This window comes from Protopterus annectens, chromosome 2.part0 (assembly GCF_019279795.1).
Source record: "Protopterus annectens isolate FY-2018-M chromosome 2.part0, PAN1.0, whole genome shotgun sequence".
NCBI classification, from domain to species: domain Eukaryota; kingdom Metazoa; phylum Chordata; order Ceratodontiformes; family Protopteridae; genus Protopterus; species Protopterus annectens.
Genome location: NC_056728.1, coordinates 1,751,993,483 through 1,752,009,222, shown reverse-complemented (window position 1 = coordinate 1,752,009,222; position 15,740 = coordinate 1,751,993,483). Strand labels below are relative to the sequence as shown.

At 37.3% G+C, this 15,740-nt stretch overlaps 1 protein-coding gene across 1 annotated transcript in view; it reads left to right on the top strand.

Moving 5' to 3' along the window:
• CCDC30 (coiled-coil domain containing 30) overlaps positions 1 to 15,740 on the top strand; it is a 2,524,512-nt gene that overhangs the window by 125,552 nt on the left and 2,383,220 nt on the right. The window lies entirely within an intron of this gene.

Here is a 15,740-nt window from a genome sequence, read left to right as displayed (position 1 = left end):
TAGCATGTCAGTTTGTCAGTCATGTAATGCCTTCTATATTAGAAAAAGTAGTAGAAGAACAAAAGACCGAATCTGCGAAAATTTGTTGGATATGTGCAGACAGATAGATACCAATACATTATATAGACATGTCAGAGATACAGATACATCTCATGAATTTCGTTTTTGTACATTACAAACAATAAATAAAAGCATTAGAGGAGGTATCTTTAAATATTATACAGCAATCTTAGAGAATAAATGGATTCTTCAGTGTAAAGCACAAATACCCCCTGGGTTAAACGAAAACTAGTTTTAAAAGAGAAATACAATAGAATTAGCTAATCATAATTTTTTGTAAATTTTTAAAAATGGATTTATTATCACTGTTCATGCAGCAAATATTTTAATAAGTATGTATTTATTAATACATTTATATTTAGTATTCTGCATGTTTCTTTATATTATTTGGTATTTTGCATGTGTTTTTTTACATTTTTGTTAGTCACATGATCTTATTACAGTGTCTGACTCATATTTAAGTGCTATGTTTAACTGTTTTGACCATTTTGGCTGAAGAAGCTTATATGGTGAAAGTTCTTTTAACTCGAGAAGTCAATCTGTACATTTTATTATCGTGCAACGTGGTGCCAGTTTACTTCATTTTTTATGTTCCATTTATCTTTTAATATAAGCAGCTTTGTCTATGTGTTGGAACTTATTGGTTTTACTTTTTCTGATACCTCCCCAGAGCACCCCACTGAGGTGGTTCCTAAGAAGAAGTGCATGAGGAAGCACTTGAACTCCCCAGAGGAGTCGGTCACAGAAAATGCGGACTTTGATGAAGGTGAGGGGTCCCCGTGGTTATCTCCTGAAGATGTCTCATTTAGAGACATCCTTGAAATCCTAAAACAGAGAGGTAGCTGGAAGTCCAGCTACCCTTCATCTAAAGACTCTGTATTCCTAGAGGCTTTTGATACTGGCCCATCTACCTCCTGGATTACTCCACCCACCAGCGAGCTCATTGAGTTGATCCCTTGGCTGGTATGGAAGGATCCCGATACCACTAAGTTAGTATCTCTGAGACCAGACAAAATTGCGGCAGCACCAGAAGACAAGCAGTTTTGGAGAAAAGGGGTGCCTTTTGATGCCATGGTTGTGTCGGCAGCCACTAACTAAGAAACTTGCTGAGGAGAGTTCCACTGTTCATCCCCTCAACAAGCAGTCTTGGGTGATGGACAGGTTTGGAAGCATGTCTGTGCTTCAGCAGCCTTCACCTTAAGGTCACTGAACTATCTGGCACATTTCACCAGGTTACAGAGAGACCTGATTAAAGAACTTTCTGACACCCTGTCAGGAGCCATTTCTGAAGTCCATGCATCTGTGACTGCTCAGTTGGCTACCCTACAATCGATTTCCAATTCATCCATGAGGCTTATTTAGCACATAGCTAAAGGAACCTCCAGGGCAGTGGTTTTAGGTGTTTCCATAAGGCGGCACACCTGGATGCACTTATGTGATTTTGCAGAGCCCTTCAATTCTTAATTTGTCAGTGCTCCTTTTGATGGCATGTCTTTGGCCCTAAGGTAAAAGACACATTATCCAGGTGTGAAAAGGATGGAAAGACCTTGTCTGCTATAGGCATATGTTTTTTCACACTTTAAAGATCCTTTTCCAGGAAGCAATGAGGTAGTAGAAAAATGTGGTTAAGTCCCAGGGACCTTTCCAGGACACAGGTGGAGGTAGTTCCCCCAGGGGTAGGGGGAGGACTTCAATGGTAGGTGCTGTCCCTGCAGCAGAGGTGGCCCGCAAAACCAAGGGTCAAGAGAATCTGTCTTTGGCAGACCCTTCCAGCGTTCCTGAAAGGAAGCCTGGTTGCCCTCCTCAGGAGGCAGTCCAAGTGTTGACTATTCCTGCACCAGAGAGCCTGGCTAGAAATAACGGATACTTAGGTGCAGAGGATCATTTCCAGAGGCTGTATAATACCATTTTCCTTCTTCCTCAAGCTTCAAGAAAAATCCCTGATGTTCCACTCAGTCCAGAGGGAATAAGCAGCTATTCAGGTACAAAGGCTACTAAAATGAGTCATCCAAGAGTTTCTGCCAGACCAGATAGGATCTGGAACTTAAGATTCTTTTTAGTGCCAAACAAGACAGGAGACTGGACAGCAATTTTAGATTTCAGCAACTTAAGCAAGTCAGTTTGATGTGTCAAGTTCCAGATGGTCAGGGTTCAGTTCATTCTCCCCTTTTTGGACACAGACAACTGGATGTGCTTGTTAGACCTTCAGGATGCATACTATCACATAAAGATACACAGATGATCCAGAAGGTGCTTATGCTTCCGGCTGGGAGCCAGTCATTACCAGTTCAGAGTTCTGCCCTTTGGTCTCACCACAGCCCCCAGGGTGTTTACCAAATGCATGGCAGTGGTTGCATTTCACTAGAGAGTGCAGGGATTCCAGGCGTTTCCATATCTAGATGACTGTCTCATTTCCGCCCTGGCAAGGCATCAGCTGTTAAAGGCAAAAGACCAGGTTTTCCAGACGTGTTCTCTTATGGGGATTACTATAAATTACAAAACATCTCAACTAGTACCAAGTATAAAATTCATAGGAGCACTTTTCAACACAAAATCAGCCATAGCTTCACTACCCCCTTCAGGAGTTTAGACAATAAGATTGCAGGTCAGAGAAATAATCTACAGTACCAGGATTTCATCCCATTTCATTCTTCAAGCCCTGGGTTCAGTGGCAGCAGCTATAACTGTAGCACTGTTAGTCAGGTTTTACATGAGGATTTTACAGTGGATGCTAGCAACACAATAGTCGATACTCTACCAAGCCATGTCAACTCTAATATAAATCACACACACATGCAAGAGAGATCTCAGGTGGTGGGTTCAGTCGGATCAAGTTCTACAAGGCAGTCCATTCATTCTCCCTTAACCCAAGGCCATAGTGACCAAGGACACTTCCCAGTTGGGGTGAGGGGCATTATCTGGGTGAAACAGTCCAAAGCATTTGGTCCCCCGAAGGTGCCAACTTGCATATCAGTGCCCTAGAGATGAGACCAGTGCTTTTAGCATTGCAGGCCCTTCAAGATGCTCTCCCATCAAGGACAATATGTCAGTAGTATGGTACATCAACAAACAAGGAGGGACTAGATCTTACCCCTTGTGTCGAGAAGCGCTGGGGGTGTGGCAGTGGGTGATCTCATCCAACCGCTTTCTTACAGCAGCACATATTCTGGGGAAGTCCAGCATGATAGCAAACCAGCTGAGCAGATGCATTATTTTGCCACATGAGTGGTCTGTCAACAAGAACATGACAGAAGTTATTTTCCATAAGTGGGGCCAGCTTTGGTGTGATCTTTTTGAATCTCCCCCTAAACAATAAATGCAGCAACTACTCTGCCCTAATCCCCCCACACTGGGAATCACCGTGGGATGCTCTACTTCATGACTGGCTGCCCAGTTTACTTTGCACTTATTTGCCAATTCTTTTAATTCTGAAATTCCTTCAGAAAGCTGCCATGTTGAAGAACAAAGTCATCCTCATTGCACCTTTGTGGACTCTGCAGGTTTAGTTTCCCTTCCTTTGGTCTTACTTGCTTCTTAAACCTTGGATTCTGGATCTGACTCCAGACCTCCTGTCTTACCTGACAGGCATGATCCATCCAAATATACCATGCCTCAGGCTAACTGCCTGGCTTCTCCAATGCCATTAATAGCTAAACAGCCTGTGCTCTCTTCCCCTGTCCGACACATACTTTTATTCTCCCATAAACCTTATACACGTAAACTCTACTCCAGTAAATGGCGAAGGTTTGTTTACTGGGCACATCAAAATAATGCTGATCCTTTTTTCAGCTTCTATAGATAACATCCTTGAATTTTTGGCCCTACTTTTTAAAGAAGGAACTAGTTCCTTGACAGGGCCCAATTTGCAGCAATATTGAATTTTCACATTTGATTTGAAGGTTCTTCTGTAGCCTCTCATAAGCTCCGTAAAGCATTTTTGACGAGGCACTTTTCTTTTAAGGCCTCCTGTTAAAAGCCATACTCCACCATGGGATCTAAATCTGGTACTGTAAGCACTTCTCTATCCCCCTATTGAATCAGCAGTTAGGAGTGACCTTAAATATTTTTCTTGGAAAACAATATTTCTAGTAGCTATTACTTCTGCCAGATGAATTTCAGAGATTCAAGCCTGGTCTTCAAAATCACCATAACTGATCTTTCACAAGGATAGAGTTACATTATGAACCAGTGAATCATTTCTTCCTAAGGTGGCATCAGACTCTAATATTAATCAATCCATTAATTTGTCAGTATTCTTTCCTAAATTTGCTAACAAGTAAGAGTACATGTTACCCTTATTGGATTTTCACAGACCATTACATTTTTACCCACGTATAGCGAAAAACATCAGGAAAACTGACATGTTATTTATTTCATTTTCAGATATAAAGTTGGGGAAAACAATTGCCAAAGTAACTTTAGCCAGATGGCTGGCTGACTGTATTTCTTTTATTTAAAACAAATTCGACACTGCCTTATCAAAACCGTTATGAGCTCATTCAACTAGATCCATGGCAACTTCTTTAGCTTTCCAGTCTATAACTTCTATGGATGACATATGTACAGCAGCAACTTGGGTTACTCCCCATACCTTTGGTACTCCTTACAAATTGGATCTGGTCTCCTGAGGTAGAGCATCATTTGACTCAGTGGTGCTCAGGAATATCCTTCCTTGAATCCGCCTGGAATTTTACATAGCTGGGGACTTTGTCCCAAAAGTTGAGGACAGAATGAAAATTGACATCATCAGATAAAGAAGTTATGTACTCACCGTAACGTTCCATCTGTGTTGTCCATTTTCATTCTTTCTCAACTCCCCACCGTCCAGCCGCTGTCGTTTGAAAACTAATGAAAAAGTGAGTGGTTAGGAGACGTCACTTCCCTGATATAGTGTTCCAGATATAGTCTCTTCACTATATGACTGCTAATATTTTTTTCTGCTAATGTCAGAAAACAAGATCTGAGGTACTTGGGGTTGGTGCGTTGTGGGTAGGGGAGAAGCTCAAGAGTATTTGGTTGCCACTACCTTTTGCAACAGCCAAGTTGGATCAGAGGGATTGGATCCAAACCCATAAGTTGAGGAAAAATTAAAATGGACAATACAGATGGAATGTTATGGTGAGTACATAACTTCTTTTTACTGAACTCGTGGGGTGGGGTGGGGCTTGGGGAAGATCAGGAGCTCCAGTGGCAGTTAAGATTAAATGCCAATATGCTGCCTGAATTAAATGACATGGTGTCCATCAATAGTGTATTAAAATTAAGAGCAGCTAAGTTACAATTGTCCTATTGCCTAGTGTTTTACTATTTGGCTAATTTAAAAATTATATTTTGCTTTTAAACGGTGATTTTACATACTTCTGTTTTTGTCAAGAATTGTGATTGGGTAGCTTGGTAATTTGTAGCACCTTTTCATTACGATTTCAATGCACTTTGGGAGATGTTTGTTCAGATGAAATCCTGTTCATTATTGGAGACAAAAGCGCTCAACATTGTGTATATTAAACCTTAACTGCATCATATTTGTGGCTTTCTTTTACATCCTTGGTTGTTCCATTTGCTGTGGATGTGTTTTTGGGCACTTAGGGCTTGGACCTCGGTACCCCTGGATTTAATGACTAGCTCCTACTCGGAAGTAGATTAATCTTCTTAAATGCTGTGCAATCTTTATATACATGTAAGCATTTTTAAAGACGCTAGAGTTGGACACAGAGAAGGCCTTTGACAGGGTGCACTAGAAATATTTGGTACCTCGGCCATTCTCCTTCAGGTCATTGGGCATGTTTGCCTGTGGATGTTGTAGTGTGTGCTCTAAGGTTAGAAATCGATCGGTATGAAAATCAATGGGAGGCAGTATATGACGAAGGACCGTTTCAATTGTAATTCTGTGGGGGTAGTATATATTATAGGGTGCAATTATTCTAAACCCATGTGGTATGTGGGTAAAGCAAAACATAAGGTAAAAATTTGTTTTATGGGACACTCGTAAGATGTCAGAAATAGAAGTAAGCCTCTGGCTAAGCACTTTATGGAAGCACATGGGAGTATGGATTCAGGGATTTTCTATTCTGTTCTTTCAAAGCCTTTTTTACCTAGGGGAGGTGATTATATAACTAAATTGTTAGAATTAGAAGCTAGATTAATTTTAAATTATAAACATTGTGCCTTATTGGTTTAAATCAGGAAATTAATGTTTAGTATGTTTAAGATGTGTTAAAATGTTTTGTATATAAAAATGTTTTGTAATAAGGGATTTTTAGGTATACAATTGTGCTAATTGTATAAAGATGTGTTAATTGCATTAACTCTTTAATTGGGGATGCTTGTTTGCACATGTATATAAAATGTATTCCGGTGGTTGTTACTTTGATCCCTGAAGGTGAATGGCCGAGGTTCCAGATCGCTGTGACCTGAAACAAAATTGTGGAGCTTTGGTGCTGTACTGTGCATTTTTTTTGTTTTTTGAATAGTGTTTATGGCGTTTATATGCACTGGAAATATATCGGGGGGGGGGGGAGATGTGTAAAATGTTTCCTAATTTATACTAATTACACTATTATAAGAGGTGCATTCAAATTCAGTAGCAGCAATGAAAAAGAATGGTGACTTGACACCTGGAGTTTACAATACAGGGGGGGGGTGCCCACTAAACCCCTTGATGTTGCAATATATCTTGAACTCCTAGCGCACAAAAATAAGCAAGAGTCATATAAAAGAATAGGAGTGGTTTGAGGGGGAGGAGGAAATAGCTCTGTTTGCAGGCAGTGTGCTAGTTTTACATAAACCCAAACTGGGATGCAGGAGAATGTTTCAGGTTACTCAGTTTACTGGTGTGTCCGGGTACAAAATAAGTGAACAGGACAAAAGCTATATTTGTGAATTATGCCCCCACACAAGAGTTAGTGCAGAATTATCAAGGTGTTTGGGGTTACTGTATGTTGAAATATCTATAGACTTGGATGTCAAATAATCCTTATGATTCACCTAAAGAAAAATGAGAAGAAGCAAAAAGTAACATATTAAGTTTGTTAAAACTCTGGAAGCTTTTGACAGGTCATGTAGACCAAAGAATATAGGCAGTAAAATGTTTGGAATGCTTTAAGTGTTATACATAAGTCAATCCTTCTTGATTGATCTTTGTAAGGATTTTGGAGAGTGCTTGCAAAGACGAAGAGATTTGTATGGTACGATAAAAGACCTAGAGTGGATTGGTGAAAAATGACTCTTCCAAAGGATTGGAGGTCCCATACCTGAAGGAATATTTTCAGATCGCCCCAGATGAGATTGTACTATATTCAGGACAATCATAACTCAGAGTGGAAGATAATGGTAAATCATGGAGAGTGTGGTCAAGCTGTTCAAAGACCAGCTGTTTTGTTACAGAAATTAGCTGTAGAACAACGCAGAAAGTTTGTAAGGCACATTTGTGTGTGCTTATCTTAAATATAATGAATACTAAGGAGTTGCTGTTTGGGAAGCATGAGATCAGATGTCAATTTTCATTTGTTCCTCAAGTCATGGGTTCAGATCTCATCCTTGGAATCTGACTCTGCTGTTTCTCCCAGCTCATGAATCACTGAAAATTCTCAAGCTCCTCCCTTTTCCATAATACCCTAGTTCCCAACATACCTCTGATCTTGTAAAAAATAAAAGTAAGACGCTACTTGGATCCACGAGACAAGAACCTTTTAACCTTTTATTACACACAAAGAACTGAGCGCTTTCACCCACCTCCACCGTGGGTTTCTTCAGAGTTAATAAAATACTGGAGCAGTTACTAATTTATACTAAACAAATGAAAACCAATCACCTTATAGGAAATTATCCAATATACTCGTCTGTCTAATTAATTAATTTTAAATAAATTAAAAATGTGTATGCGTATGTGTGAGTAGTTCAATCAGATAGCCATTGTATGGTTATATAAAAATCACATGTAAAACCATTTAAAATTCTAATAAATATATGGATACATTAATAAGAAGTAAATAAATAAATACAATATATATAAAAAAATAATTGTGTGTATATATATTTTTCTATAACCTTTTGCAAATTTATCTAAATTTATCAACAAAAAATATGTACAATAAATACAATAAATATGCAAAGTATGTAATTCATAATGAAAATGGTCATAACGTAAAAACTGTTGTTACTACCTCAATAAATAGTGAAGTAAAATATACATACCTAAGATAAAAATTCACGTAAGAACACCATTTTTTATGTAAAATCATGTGGAATAGATACCAAAATACATATATATAAATGCAGTCTATCTAAAAAGTTTCCAAAACATTTTTTAAAAATATATACAATGTCTGTAGATGGCAAAACACAAATGTCTATATAATATAGGATTTCATTTTTAAATAACTTGAAATTGATACATGTTCATTTAATCCTGGCTGTTTACAAGCATTTAGCCTAAGCTGCCATAAACATTCTTTGGTCTCAAGCAGTGAATTTAAATCACCGTCGCTGTTCCAGTTCATTTCTGGTATCCTATCTATTACAAAAAATAAAAACCTCTTAAAATCTTTGCATTTTGTACTGTGCATATATAGGGAACTAGTAACCTTCTTATTTTTAATATCTCTATTGTGCTCAATTATTCTTTCTCTTAACTTTCTTTTAGTTTTTCCTATATAAAATGCAGAACACGACAGGCATGTAGCTAAGTATACAACTAGTTTTGTATTACAATTTACATTTCCTGGACATCTAAGTGTCCTATTGTAACCATGTAATGTAACATATGGCCCATCGTTAATATATCGACAACTTTTACAAAAACCACACTTTCTCATTGTTGAGCTTTTAAATAAAATGCAACTTTCAAAATAGTTTTTCAAATTTCTTCCTCTACTAAAAACTATAGAAGGTGTAGTCCCTATATACTGTAAAATTTCTGTTTGATTGACAAAGACTTTTTCGTAACATTCCCTAATGGTGTTAGTAAAATCATTTATGTTGTTACTATAAGGGACTATAAATGCTCCTACCCTTCCGTCATAGTTTTTTCTGTTTTCATTTTTATTAAGGGTACCATATGTCAACAATGGTTTAAAAGTGTCCTTCCTTTTATTACTCACTTCACCCTTAATACCCTCGACTAATTTTCTTGGGTACCCTCTTTCTAAAAACATATTTTCCAACTTTGTTAACTCCTTATAAAATTCCGTATCTTCGGTTATTATTCTTGATAGCCTCACCATTTGCCCTTTTATTAAATTTCTTTTCTGAAAATAAGGGTGACAGCTATCAAAATGCAAATAGGAGTTTGAAAAAGTTTTTTTACGATATATTGTAGAATTCAATTTTCCATTCGATTTGTAAATTTTCAAATCCAGGTATTCACAACTCTCATGTTTCATATTATGTGTGAATTTTAAAAATGTGGTACTACCTTCTAAATATTCTATAAAATTGTTCAGTTCTTCTTTATTTCCCTTCCAAAATATCAGTATATCATCCAAAAATCTAAGGTATAAATCTATTTTTGACCAATAAATACTTTCAAATACTTTTTGCTTCTCCCACATGGCTAGGACCAAATTCGCGTATATGGGGGCACATCTGGCCCCCATTGCCACTCCTGCACATTGCTGGTAATATTCTCCTTCGTGCTGGAAGAAATTATTTTTTAATACCAATTCCATCAAATCAACAAGAAGCTTCCGTTTTACTGTGTGAAAGTTTCCAAAAACCTCCAAACTATTCTCAAATAGTTCTAAACCTTCTGTCAAGGGAATTACTGAAAATAAACTAATAATATCTATTGTCACTAAATAAACATCCTCCAATTTCTCATTTTTGTAACTATGAAGCAGTTCAAGGCAATGCCATGAATCCTTTAAAATATACTTAATATTTGCTACTATTTCCTTGCAATTTGTATCCACATAATGAGCTATAGCTTCCATTTCCATAGTTATGTACAAGAAAATGGTGAATGTGAAATCATTACAGAAGGTAACTTTTCAATGTATAATTACACAGGTAAAATTTTAAACAGTAGTTACCTTACACTTTTTAAAAAGGGCTTTAAATTTATCCCTACCTATCAAGTGGATATTGGAAAAATATTAGTGAATCTAAAAATGTATACGAGAAGTTTAAATCTTAGAATTTATTTTAAGGAAAAACTGGATAATAATATTGGTACTGATATGAAAAATATTACACTAAGAAGGTCTAGTACATTTATTCCACCAAACAATCCTATAGTGCACTTGTTTGAAATGTTTTGTGAAGTGCAACTTAGGAAAGCATGGAAGGATAGTAATATTTCCAAAGACAATTTAACAGAAGCAGAAAGGTTTTGTTTAAATGAGTTGAGTGCTTCTGATGAAATGAGAATCATGAAACCAGATAAAGGGGGAGGGGTGGTCTTGATGGCTAAACTGGATTACAACAACAAAATGAGTGCTATGTTGAGTGATGAGACTACTTATAAGAGAATAGCAAGGTATGATGTAACTAAGGCATACACAAAAGTAGATTGGCAAATGTATGATTTATTGTTGGAAGGAATGATTACCAAGGCCGAATTTGAGTATTTATCAGTTGAATATCCTTTGACGCCATCAATATTTGGTATACCCAAAATACACAAAAGCATCTCTAATCCCCCTTTTAGACCTATAGTTTCTGCAAAGCAGTCAAAAATGGAAGCTATAGCTCATTATGTGGATACAAATTGCAAGGAAATAGTAGCAAATATTAAGTATATTTTAAAGGATTCATGGCATTGCCTTGAACTGCTTCATAGTTACAAAAATGAGAAATTGGAGGATGTTTATTTAGTGACAATAGATATTATTAGTTTATTTTCAGTAATTCCCTTGACAGAAGGTTTAGAACTATTTGAGAATAGTTTGGAGGTTTTTGGAAACTTTCACACAGTAAAACGGAAGCTTCTTGTTGATTTGATGGAATTGGTATTAAAAAATAATTTCTTCCAGCACGAAGGAGAATATTACCAGCAATGTGCAGGAGTGGCAATGGGGGCCAGATGTGCCCCCATATACGCGAATTTGGTCCTAGCCATGTGGGAGAAGCAAAAAGTATTTATTGGTCAAAAATAGATTTATACCTTAGATTTTTGGATGATATACTGATATTTTGGAAGGGAAATAAAGAAGAACTGAACAATTTTATAGAATATTTAGAAGGTAGTACCACATTTTTAAAATTCACACATAATATGAAACATAAGAGTTGTGAATACCTGGATTTGAAAATTTACAAATCGAATGGAAAATTGAATTCTACAATATATCGTAAAAAAAACTTTTTCAAACTCCTATTTGCATTTTGATAGCTGTCACCCTTATTTTCAGAAAAGAAATTTAATAAAAGGGCAAATGGTGAGGCTATCAAGAATAATAACCGAAGATACAGAATTTTATAAGGAGTTAAAGTTGGAAAATATGTTTTTAGAAAGAGGGTACCCAAGAAAATTAGTCGAGGGTATTAAGGGTGAAGTGAGTAATAAAAGGAAGGACACTTTTAAACCATTGTTGACATATGGTACCCTTAATAAAAATGAAAACAGAAAAAACTATGACGGAAGGGTAGGAGCATTTATAGTCCCTTATAGTAACAACATCATAAATGATTTTACTAACACCATTAGGGAATGTTACGAAAAAGCCTTTGTCAATCAAACAGAAATTTTATAGTATATAGGGACTACACCTTCTATAGTTTTTAGTAGAGGAAGAAATTTGAAAAACTATTTTGAAAGTTGCATTTTATTTAAAAGCTCAACAATGAGAAAGTGTGGTTTTTGTAAAAGTTGTCGATATATTAACGATGGGCCATATGTTACATTACATGGTTACAATAGGACACTTAGATGTCCAGGAAATGTAAATTGTAATACAAAACTAGTTGTATACTTAGCTACATGCCTGTCGTGTTCTGCATTTTATATAGGAAAAACTAAAAGAAAGTTAAGAGAAAGAATAATTGAGCACAATAGAGATATTAAAAATAAGAAGGTTACTAGTTCCCTATATATGCACAGTACAAAATGCAAAGATTTTAAGAGGTTTTTATTTTTTGTAATAGATAGGATACCAGAAATGAACTGGAACAGCGACGGTGATTTAAATTCACTGCTTGAGACCAAAGAATGTTTATGGCAGCTTAGGCTAAATGTTTGTAAACAGCCAGGATTAAATGAACATGTATCAATTTCAAGTTATTTAAAAATGAAATCCTATATTATATAGACATTTGTGTTTTGCCATCTACAGACATTGTATATATTTTTAAAAAATGTTTTGGAAACTTTTTAGATAGACTGCATTTATATATATGTATTTTGGTATCTATTCCACATGATTTTACATAAAAAAATGGTGTTCTTACGTGAATTTTTATCTTAGGTATGTATATTTTACTTCACTATTTATTGAGGTAGTAACAACACTTTTTATGTTATGACCATTTTCATTATGAATTACATACTTTGCATATTTATTGTATTTATTGTACATATTTTTTGTTGATAAATTTAGATAAATTTGCAAAAGGTTATAGAAAAATATATATACACACAACAATTTTTTTATATCTATTGTATTTATTTATTTACTTCTTATTAATGTATTCATATATTTATTAGAATTTTAAATGTTTTTACATGTGATTTTTCTATAACCATACAATGGCTATCTGATTGAACTACTCACACATACACATACATATCTTTAATTTATTTACAATTAATTAATTAGACAGACGAGTATATTGGATAATTTCCTATAAGGTGATTGGCTTTCATTGTTCATTTGTTTAGTATAAATTAGTAACTGCTCCAGTATTTTATTAACTCTGAAGAAACCCACGGTGGAGGTGGGTGAAAGCGCTCAGTTCTTTGTGTGTAATAAAAGGTTAAAAGGTTCTTGTCTCGTGGATCCAAGTAGCGTCTTACTTTTATTTTTTACCAGTTTTGTTTTTTGTTTTATGTCATACCTCTGATCTTGTTTGCTGCCTTGGTATACAGGTGTGGTCACTGTTTTGCTCTCAAATTTCTAGCAATTTGGTTACTGTGAGTTTGTTTCTATTAGATTATCTGTAAAATTCTTTCTTGCTAATATTTTTATAGTTTTTTAAATTTAATTTAACTTAATTTTAATTTAACATTTGTTTACCGGGGAAAGTCCGATTTGGATCGAAGCCAATTTTCAGCTGCAGGCCGGGGCAAAACACTCCAGATGCATGTCTTTGTAACGTGGGAGGTAACCAGAGCACCCTGAGGAAACCCACATGAACGCAGGGAGGACATGAAGACTCCATACAAAGGCACCCCAGCCGAGAATCGAGCCAGGGAACCTCTTGCTGTGAGGTGACAATGCAACCACTGCACCACTGTGCCATCCAAGTAGTTCCTATTGCACTTCCTTTTTCCTCACCTAGTCTTTTAAAGTACTTGTGCACTCTTTGCTACCATTGCTGTTCATGTTTTCATACATTTTGTATTTCTTTAGTACCATTGTTGGTATATTGTTATTAACTCCTTCCTTAAAAAAAATCAATAAATAAATAAAAAGTTTCTTTATTTTCTTTTTCACCTTTTCAATAGTGTCTGAGAAACCCTCTGGTTTCAAGAATTGGATGATGGCCACAAGATTCCTTTGCTGACTGCACATTCCAAATGAGTTTATTGCTTACGTTCATCATACCTAGACACTAGTTGTGATATATGTAAGGACTTAAACCCTAGGATCCTTGCAGATAGAAAATCAAATTGATGCTCGGAGGTTTGCTACCCTTTACATCTACAACTTCATTGGCATTGTCTGGTACTCAGACCCCTAAAAAACAGAGAAGGATTCCAGGAAACATGCCCCAGGACCATCGGCTCTGGGTTCACCTCCTTTGAAACTTTCGAAGACTTTGGATCCAAAAACCAAAACAGAAAAATCTCCTCTGATTGCCACTCTTGGCCTCGGATCAAATTACCTCCAGACTACCTTACCCCTTCTTGGAGCAGTCTACAAGGCATCATCATTCGAGGGCTTCATCAACAGCATCTTCAACATGCTCTTCCAAAATCTTGACCAAAGATGATGATTTAGACAGGGTGATCAGGATATTCCTCTCAATGCAGATATATAAAAATGGGGGTTCTCCCGGCACCAAAACCATTGGGTCCTGAGATCCTTACTAGTCCAACACTCCCTTGCTAGCTCCTTCTCAGATCCGACCTTGGGTATTGGTGTAGTCTGATCCAAAGGTTCCAGAGTCATTCACATTTGATGCAAAGATACTAGTATCTTGGACTCCAGTGATATCTTTGAGTGGACTGGCTCAGAGTGCCTCAGAACTGGACAACTCTCTGAGCCATAGTGTAAATTCTGGATCTTTGGTGTTGGAGCAAACTCTCTTCATTTGTATCAAACAGCTCAGCTCCGACACCCTCTTAAGTTCTGTACCTTCGGGGAGGAGGGCTCTTACAGCTCGTAAGCTCGGTTTTCAGAGCCATTGGTTTCTTTCTCTGAGAGGCATTTGAGGTAGTGGAAAGAGCTTTCTATATCCCTAGCACTCAAACTTCTCCACCTTCTTTGGCTCTGACCACCCTAGCCCATTCGCTTCTGTGTCTTAGCCTCATTCATCCTTACCATAGGGGCAGCCAGCCCAAGTTAGTCACCAGGATACCCAACAGGATATGCTGATTTCTTCTGACACTTCTGCGGAACATCCCACTGAAGAAGTTCCCAGTAAGAAAAAGTGAAAAAGGAAGCACCTGGACTCTCCTCAAGAGTCCATCACAAAAGATACCAACTTCGATGAGGGGGAGGGGTCTTCAAGATCACCACCTGATGACGTCTCATTTGGAGACATTCTGGAACTCTTTAGGCAAAGGAGTGCTTGATCTCTCAACAACTCTTCTCAAGAGGAATCTGTATTCCTGGAGGCTTTTGGTTCTGGCCTGTCTACCTCCAGGGGGTAACTCCACCTGCCGATGAGCTCATTGATTTGGTCTCTCGACTGGCATGAAAGGAACCTGATACCATTGAACCAATATCCAAGAGACCAGACAGGATCCTGGTACCACCTAAGGCCAGGAGCTTTTGGTGCAAGGGAGTACCAGTTGATACCATGGTCATAGCAACAGCCATGAAGAAAGAACTAGCGGAGCAAAGTTCTTGTGTTCACCCCCCCCCCCAATAGGGAGTCTAGGGTAATGGACACATTTGGGAAGTGTGTTTATGCTTCAGCGACCTTTGCTGTCTGGTCACTGAACTGGTCACTGAACTATCTGGCACATTTCACAAGACTCCAGAGGGATTTGATTAAGGAACTATTCCTCTCTGGGACCTTGCCCTCCACTATTGCCTCACAGTTGGCTACCCTGAAGTCCTTTTCTAATTCATCCATGAGATTTATCTCTCACACTGCAGAACGTAAATCGCAGGTTGCGGGTTCAGGTGTTTTCATCAGAAGGCATGCCTGGGTTGTGACTTTACCATATCCCTCAAAGCTTCTTTAATCAGTGCTTCCCTCAAAGAAAGTTCCTTATTTGGCCACAAGGTGAAAGACACACCCACTGTGTGAGCAGGAAGATAAAATCCTGTCTGGTGTGGGCGTGTGTTTTTCGACCCCTCAATGAACCTTTTCTAGGAATCAGCGAGGTGGTCAAAAGATGTGGTTAAAGAAAT